At 39.7% G+C, this 9349-nt stretch overlaps 1 long non-coding RNA gene across 2 annotated transcripts in view; it reads left to right on the top strand.

The window, feature by feature from the left end:
• The window catches only part of LOC121933004, a 152843-nt gene that overhangs the window by 77157 nt on the left and 66337 nt on the right, over positions 1-9349 (top strand). The window contains exon 1 of one of the 2 annotated variants that reach the window (XR_006104442.1): positions 6149-6416. The exons of the other annotated variant lie outside the window; for it this stretch is intronic. This is a non-coding gene — a long non-coding RNA (uncharacterized LOC121933004). Of the gene's footprint in view, positions 1-6148; positions 6417-9349 lie in introns of those variants that run through there. 2 annotated transcript variants of the gene reach the window in all.

Below are 9349 nucleotides of genomic sequence, written 5' to 3'. Positions count from 1 at the left end.
TGCAAAGCTTTGCAAAGCAGCCTTTGCAAACCTTTGAGGGTGCACCCCCCCTTTCTTTTTGGGAGCCCACTTGCCTTGGGAAACCTTCAAGGCCTCCATCCGATGCCCCTCTGTTTGGGGTTCACTCTCAGGGACTGAACTATAGGAAACGTGTTGAGGGTTGGCTTCTCCTATATGTGTGCATGCCTATAATCCTAATCTAGGTCAGATTGCGACACTTAGAGTTCCTTTCCAGGCTTTTTTATTTTTAATCAAGGATCAAGTTTTTGGAGAGCCATTGGGAGCAAGACTTAGGATTAGAGGAAGCCTTGGTGGGTGGGCTTCGGATCTTTGGAAAGGAAATGGGGGAATGTTTCAGCAGAATTCGAATACAGCTCCAGTGCAGCAACACCAGCATCACGAACAGCAGCAGCAACCCACAACAAGACCCACAAAACACACCACTGTGCTGACCTTTGGGGCCAAATCCTAGGTAGGGCAGGCTTTAAACTGAGTGATTAAATTTGATGTCTATATATTTATTTCCAGGAATAATAATAATAATAATAATAATAATAATAATAATAATAATTATTATTATTATTATTATTATTATTATTGATGCACTCCCAGGTTGTAGGGTTGTGACGAGAAGTGGATTGGAGGAAGGCAAGATGGTTGTGGGAGGTAGCCATCCAACTTCTCTCATATATATATATATATGGAATTAGTAGTAGATAATAGGTCCGCCCCAAACTCTTTTAAAAAGTCTACAAAAAATATAAATATAACTTATAAATAAATAAGAAGTAACCAATCCGTAGATAATAGGTTCCCCAAAAAACTCTTTTAAAAAGTTACACAAATTATAAAAAAAATGATATAAATTATATATATATATATATATATATATATATATATACATTATATTTATTATATATATTACAAATATAAATATTATAAATATAATATAAATATTATAAATATATTATATATATCATATATATTATTATATGAATTATAAAAAGTCCACGAATATATATATATATATATATATATATATTCATGGACTTTTTAAAAGAGGATTTTTTTAGGGGGACCTATTATCTACTAACTGGTTATTTCAAAACCTGTCTTTTTTTCGAAAGGCTGGTAGATCTGTATGCACCTTATTTTCATGAATAAATATATAAATATATGGATATATAAATATAAATATGAAATAAATATAAATAAATGAATTTTCTGTCTAGCAACGCCACGGGTGCCAGCGCCTGGAAAGATAAGAAGATGGCTTGTTTTATTTTCTTCTATTTTATTTAAAACTGAATAATACATTTTGGTTTGAAAAATAAAATAAAGGTGCCTTTGCTTCATCCAGAATGGCAACTGAGTTCTGTATTCTCTAGATTTGATGCTGGAGGAAGGAGAAAGCTTGCCTTTCGTGAGAAAGGCAGCCTAGAAATTCAGTCAATCAATCAATCAATAATTTTGTTCAAGTTTAAAAACCCATCAGATCCCTCCTCCTTGGTCAACTTCTTCCCAAACATGGAAGCCTTATCTATGTTTTGGGAATCTGTCTTTGATGAATTTAGTGTCGTTTTGTATCAGAGGGTATTTTCCTCCTCCTTCCTCCCTCTCTAAGGGTCAAATCTATCTTTTCTATACAGGTCTATAGTAAAGTATGTAGTAACCATGTACATATGTAATAGAGGTGTAATAATAGAGATGTAATATATTATGTATTATATATTATATAGATGGAATATATTATACTAAATAATATATGCATATATAATCATAATCATCATCATCATCATCATCATCATCATCATCATCATCATCATCATAATTTTCCTCTGCCTTCGTCTCTAAGGGTCAGAACTATTTTTTCTATAAAGGTCTATAGTAAAGTATGTATGTGTGTGTGTGTATATATATATATATATTAGATGTAATGTATTATATGTTATATATTATATAGATGCAATATATAATAATAATAATAATAATAATAATAATAATAATAACAATCAGCATTTTCCTCTGCCTTCCTCCATCTCTAAGTGTCAAAGCTATTTTTGTGTAACGTATATAGTAAAGCAAGTAGTAACCATGTATATATGTAATATACATGTAATACGTTATACTATATTATACTAGAATTGTTTTCCTCCCTCTCTAAGGATCAAAACTATTTTTTGTATAAATGTGTGTAGTAAAGTATGTAGTAACCATGCGTGTATGTAATATAGATGTAATATACTATCGTACAATATATTATACTATGTAATATATACATAGTGTGTATATATTCCATCCTAGGAGGAACCATCATCTTCGGATTTTGTCACTTTAAATTTAACCTTGTTTAGTTGTTCTGCAAAATACAATACTATACAATATATTGTATACATTATATTATACTATAGTATACTATACGACACAAAATTATAGATAGATAGATAGATAGATAGATAGATAGATAGATAGATAGATAGTATACTATATGATATATTATAGTATGAATAATATATACTATACTGTATAGTATAGTATAGTACTGTATAGTGTGTGTGTATTATATATTTATAATAGAGGATAGATACATATAAAGGTAAAAGTATAGTACTTTTAATATATATACTATACAGTATAGTATAGTGTGTGTGTGTGTGTGTGTATAAAATAGATAGATAGATAGATAGATAGATAGATAGATAGATAGATAGATAGAGACAGACAGACAGACAGACAGACAGACAGACAGACAGACATATAAAGGTAAAAGTATAGCACCTTTAATACACACACACACACACTCTAAAAGTACTATATTTTTACATTTATGTGTGTGTGTGTATGGTACTATACTGTTACCTTTATATGTGTCTGTCTGTCTGTCTGTCTGTCTGTCTCTCTCTCTCTCCATCCATCCATCTATCTATCTATCAATCATATTTTATAGTACACTATATTAGAGTGTAATATGTAATTATGTATGTAATCTATTGTAGAAACCCTATTTTCCACCCAGCCAGGCCTCAGCCTTTTTGCAGATGTGTTTACGTGCTTTTCTATAAGTGCATGAAAGATGGCAAAGGACATTGCAAACCTTTCTTGAAACAGGTCCCAAAAGGTTTAGCTTTTCTTTTTAAAGGGGGGGGGGGGGGTAGGAAAGACCCCTTGCCCTCTTTCCTCCTTGCCAGTCCAGTTCCTCTTTATCATGGCCATAGAGCAGCACAGGTAAAAAAATGGGGATGCAGGATAAAAGCAGGTGAAAACCCAGGTGAAGAAAGGTATTTAATATATCCTTGTCAAATCTAGTGTAGAATCTATGCCCATGTTCGATTGCCAGCCTGAGCTGGAGCAGCATTTCTCAGACCATAGTGGTCACCTTTGGAGTTGGCTGGGCAACTTTTGGCCAAAGTGGGCAACCAAAAGGCATCGGTGGCCAGCTTGCAAGGGATCCAGGGGAGACTCCCGGGAGGTCATCCCAGGTGGGCTAAAAATAACTAACTTCTGCCTAATTAAAGAATGAGTGACGTCAGACGTGGAGGACGTCGAAGAAGAAGTAAGGAAAGCATCCAGAGAGAAGGATGTGTCGCTAGTGCAGCTTCTCAGGGAGAAGGAGTCAGGGGCAGCAAGAGACTTGGGTTGGGGTTTTTGTTATATATAATAATAGTATAATATATTAGAGTATAATATGTTAATATATATGTAATATATTGTAGTAACACACACGCGTTTATTTTTTGTAATGATTTTTGCAATATATATATATATACATAATTTTTGTATTGAGTGTATATATATATTTAATTTTAATTTTATATTGATTTTTGCAATATATATATATATAACCTTTATTTTTTATTTTTAGATATATATATATATATATATATATATATTATTTTATTGGGTTATATTGATTTTTGCACTATATATATATAAAACTTCTATTTTTATTTTATTTTTATACTGATTTTTTGCAATATATATATATATATATATATATATATAATTTTATATTGATTTTCTTGCGCTCTCTCTCTCTATACACACACACACTCACATATATACATACACACACACACACACACTTTAAATTTAGCCTTGGTCAGTTGTTAATTTTTTATTTTATTTTTATACTTATTTTTTTATACATTGCAAAAATAAATATCAGAAATAAAATAAATAAAAATGGTGTGGGGATCTATCTATATGTCTATCTATCTATGACATGGGAATCTCGCTGAGTTTTTGGAACCATTGCATCCCATTTCATTTATGAAGTCCAATAGCCACCACCAGTAAGTTTTGGAACCGATTCGGTGGAAAGGTTGTGTAAGCAGAGGGTGAGCAAAGAGATGTTGTGTGTTTGTGTGTGAGACGGCAGCAATAAATCCAGTGTCTGAAGCCCCCTGAACTGCCATGCTTCCTCTCCTTCCAAACTCCAGATCCCAGAATGCCATAGCCTTTGAACCAGAGCAATTCAAAGTGGCGTCGAACCGGGTTGATTGTTGTAGTGCGGATGCAAGCTGGGATTTTACAAGGCTCCCTCTTGGGACCTTCAAGGCCAGCCCTGCCTCTCCTTTCATGCATTTAGACCTCGCCTTAAATGCAAAGCTCAGCCTGCAAAGCCCCAACATTTTTCCCTAAAGGAAGAGTGGAACCAGTCCGATCTCATTTTGCGGGACCCCTGTTATTCATTTTGCTTCTTTGCAATATGGATTCTTCTGGGATCCGGGAAGAAGCATCGTGAGGTCCAAAACACACTGTAGAAATAATCCAGTTTGAGACTGCTTTAACTGCCCTGGCTCAGTGCTATGCTGGGGGTTGTAGTTTTATGGTGCTCTGACAGAGAAGGCTGCATGTCTCACAAAACTATAGAATTGCAGCTCAAGAGTCTCCAAGTGGATCATTTCTGTTGTGTGCTTTGGATCGTAAGAGATGGAGCCTCTTGCAAGGACAATGCAAAAGGCTCCATCTCATTATTTACAAGGGCCCTCCGTTCCGTTGGGTTTACTCCATGCACAAGATCTGATGGCAGGCAATCTTAATCCTCCCCCACCAATGGCAACCGCTTTCTTAATATTCCTTGGTGGTTGACCAAAGAGTACCCTTGATGGTTCATTCCTATGGAGGCCATAGGAGTCCTGGTGGACCCATCTTGCCAGATCATTGGGAGGGGGGCTAGCCCTCCTTGCCTGTCAAGACCCCCTTTTTCCATCCAACCCTGGAGCTAGCTAGGGTCCATGTCTCCTTTCACTTCACAAACAGAAGAGGAGGCTTCTCTTGAACGCTTATTCTCTCTCATAGAGGAGAACTTCAGTTGCAGAAGGTGGCTTCCAACCTTCGGATCAATCCCATTAGATGTAGTTGGAGAAATTCCCCAAAAAAAGAGTGGAGGATCTTAGCCACTCTCCGATCTTCTCTATTTCCATCCTCACACCTCCCTTCACCCCAAATCAACCTCTCTCTCAGGGCTGTCTGAAGACATAGGGTTGGGTTGACCTCTATTTCTGGGACAACCTGAAAAGCCAACTTGGCCAAAGTCCTTAGGAGTTCAATGATGCTCCAGATATCTCTCCCATCTCTTACCTTTTGCCTAGGCATGTGGCATCCTTGGCAAGCTCTTCTTGCAAGGGATGGATCTGGAATGCATATGTCTGGATAGATCATCTCAGTATGGAGACCAAAAAAGTCCATCATAGATAGTGGAAGGGCTGCTAGGGCCACCACGTTCAATCTGGACTCCCAGTATCTGGGAGTGTGACTGTGTGTATGTGTGTGTGTGAATTGGCATCTGGGGAATGGGTGCCCCTCCCTGATCTTATGGACTGCAACTCCCATCACCCTTAGCCATTGACTCTGCTAGCTCTGGCCCATGGGAGTGGCAGTCCAGTGGCATCTGGGGATGGAAGGAGACCTCAGATGCTTCTGCCACGCAACCAGGTTGTGTGAGAACAGATGCACCTTCTGGAGTTGCATATTAAGTAGCTGTATTAGAATAAGGCGTGGCCTGACTGAAAAGGGGGCGGAGCTGTAGGTGGGACCCTTTTGTTCCATAGCAACACGCAGGAGGCGAGGGGAGGAAGGTCTATTTATTTTTCCAAGCCAAGCTTTTCATGTTCTCACTTTGCACAAGAGGCGCCTGGAGGTCGGTGGTCTCTGCTTTGCAGGAGGGAGACGTCCCTCTCTCTCTTGCATTCAGGAGACTCCAGCTGAGGGTCTTCTCCTGGAAGAAGACCTTGGAGGTGGTCTCCATCTCTGGTCCCTTCTGGGCTTACCATCCATCTGTCCGTCTCACTCTAGTTGGAGGGATGGGACTTTGATTATTACGATGATGATTATTTTGGAGGGGAACGAGATGGTCCTGATTCCTTCCAGTCCTGAGGATTTTGAGCTCTGAGCTTCAGGAACATCAGATGATGGTAGGTAGTTATGGGGTTTCTTTCTTTTTCTCTCCTTCCCCACATCCATCAGGAGTGATTTCTTTTTGATATCACAAGCTCTCTGTCTGTCTGTCTGTCTGTCTCTCTCTCTCTATATATATATATTCTCCTTGTTGGGACCTCTATGAGGCTGTCGATTTAGGGAGACTCGATTGGGGTTTTCCTTAAAGCAAGGGATATTAAAAGGTGGTTTTGCCAGCTCCTGAAACACAGCCTCGGGCACCTTGGCGGTCTCCCATCCAAACACTAACCGGGACTGACCCTGCTTAGTTGCCAAGACCAGGCAGGATCTGGTGTTTTTACCTTACCTGAAGTATGTGCTTATATACAGTACTGGGAAGCACAGGACTTTGGTGGGAATGCTAATCCGTGTGTCTGTATGAAAGGAAGAATACAGAGAAAGAAGTGAGAGAGGGGTAAGGAAGGCGATGGAGCTGCTTTCCAGCACCTTGGACAGCGCCTTCGTCTCCTCTTAGGCCAGGGCTGCTCAGGGTGGGTTTATTGATTGTGGTCCCTTCGACTTGAGAGTCTCAGCGCCATTGGCCAGCGGTTTCTGATTGAGTTCCCAGGAAAGAAAGAAAGAGGAAGGGAGGGAGGGAGAAAGGAAGGAAGGAAGGGAAAGAAAGGAAGGGAGGGAGGAAGGAAGGAAGGAAGGAAGGAAGGAAGGAAGGAAAAAAGGATGGAAGGGAGGGAGGAAGGGAAGAGAAGGGAAGGGAAGGGAAGGGAGGAAGGAAGGAAGGAAGGAAGGAAGGAAGGAAGGAAGGAAGGAATCTACTGGGCCCAAAGATAATGCTGGTAACTGGCACACTGGGCAAATATAACCTCCAGTTCAGAGTGACCAGATGTCATAACTGCAAAGGAGGACAAAAGGCATGGAAAGGGTAGGACCCTCCACGAAAAAAATGTAAGACAGTCCACAACCAAAGCTTTTTAAAAAAGGAAAAACAGCCAGAGAAAGAGAAATGCAAGCTTTCTAGCCATGTTTAAAATGGAGGGGATTTTGGCATTCCTGGCGGAGATCTGGGCCGGAGAGGCCAGAGGGCCATCTGGGCTGAAGGGGGCTGGCAGTATGGGCTCCTGGGAAGAGAAGGGCTGAAGGGAGGGGTCTCCAAGGGAAGGCAGGGCGAGGGGCTGTCAGGATCGGGGCCTTCCTCGGGGCTCCGCTCCCTGGCGCCTCCAAAACAGCGGCTTCTTCCGGAGATTTCTTGGATCGGTTTTTGCAAAAGAGGAATCCCTTTCTTCCTTCTCCTCCTCTCCTTTCAAGCTCTTTTATTCACTCTAACTGATATGCGTATTCCCTCCCTCCCTCGCTTCCTTCTTTCCTTTCTTCCTTCGGTTCCTCTCCTCTCCTTTCCTTTCTCTTCCCTTCCTGCCTCACTTCCTTCCTCGCTTCCTTCTCTTCCTTTCTTTTCCTTCCCTTCCCTCCTTCCCTTCCTCGCTTGCTTACTTTACTTTCTTTTCCTTCCCTTCTTTGGTCCCTTCCTTCCTTCCTTCCTTCCCTCCTTCCCTTCCCTTTCTTTTCCCTTCCCTTCCCTCCCTCCCTTCGTTTCCTTCCCTTCCCTTCCTCCCTTTGCTTCCTTTCCTCCTTCGCTTTCCTCCTTCTTCCAATCTCCCTCCTTTCCTTTCCTTTCCTTTCCTTTCCTTCCTTCCTCCCTCCCTTTACCCACCCATCTAGCTAAAAACCTATTGTGTGTGTGTGCGCGCGCGCCTTCAAATCCCTTGTCGACTTACTTGGACCCCATGAGTTTCGCAGGGACTTCTTAGTCCAGGCCCCCTTGTATCTGTTGGCGATCTCCCATCCAAGTCATGACCAGGACCGACCCTGCTCTGCTTCCACAAGTAAATCTATGCCCAGTGGCTGCATCCACACTGGAGAGATAACCCGGTTTGGCAGCGCTTTAACTCTTTGTCTGGTTGAAGGCTATGGAATTCTGGGAGTTGGAGCTTGTTGTGGCCCTTAAAACCACTATATTTCCTTAAAACCACATATTTGTGTGGCATTTAAACCTGGCATTTGCATTTATATCCTGCTTTCCCACACCAGCCTCCAAAGCTTGGAGGACAGCATGCTTTGACTGTCCCTAAGAAGTAACAGACTGTTGGAAACCTCCACTCTTTTCAATGGAAGGTATTTTCCTAAAGTCCAAATGAGGGAAATCCAAAGTGAGGTCTACCTTTTCTTTTCTTTTTTAATGCATTGCAAATAACAATAGATTTTTGCTCAGGGGCTGGAAAGCAATGAGAAGAAGAGAAGCTACTAGTTGGCTTTGGATCTGAGGAACCAAAGCAAATACTGTATTGCTTTGTTAGCATTTGAGGTCTTTTGAAAGGCGTTTAGTCGAATCTTTTCATTCTGGATGAAGGTCAATCAAACTCTTCCAAAGAGATGAGGGGTATTATATATATGTGTGTGTGCGTGTGTGTATGTGAATGTACATATAGCTATATATATATGTATGTGTATTTTAAAATATATTTTAAAATTTTATACTGTATATTATATAAAATATATTAAAATACACACACACAAAGCTATATGTACATTCACATACACACATGCATATATACATACACACATATTGAAATGCAATATATCTATATATCTATATCTACACACACATATTTACATACATACATATATACATATATGCACACACACGCATATACACACACATATACATATATTGATATATAGATATAGATATATATGCACACCCTATACATACATACATCTATACACACACACACACACACACACACACACACACATATATATATATTGAGAGAGATACATTCACATTCACACACACACACACACACACACACACACATATATATATACAAGAAAACCTTGATTTTGCCTATCTATCTATCTATCTATCTATCTATCTATCTATCTATCTATCTATCTA

The sequence above is a fragment of the Sceloporus undulatus genome, chromosome 6, assembly GCF_019175285.1.
Source record: "Sceloporus undulatus isolate JIND9_A2432 ecotype Alabama chromosome 6, SceUnd_v1.1, whole genome shotgun sequence".
NCBI lineage: Eukaryota > Metazoa > Chordata > Lepidosauria > Squamata > Phrynosomatidae > Sceloporus > Sceloporus undulatus.
The sequence above is the reverse complement of the archived record's forward strand: the minus strand, read 5'-3'. Positions and strand labels throughout refer to the sequence as shown.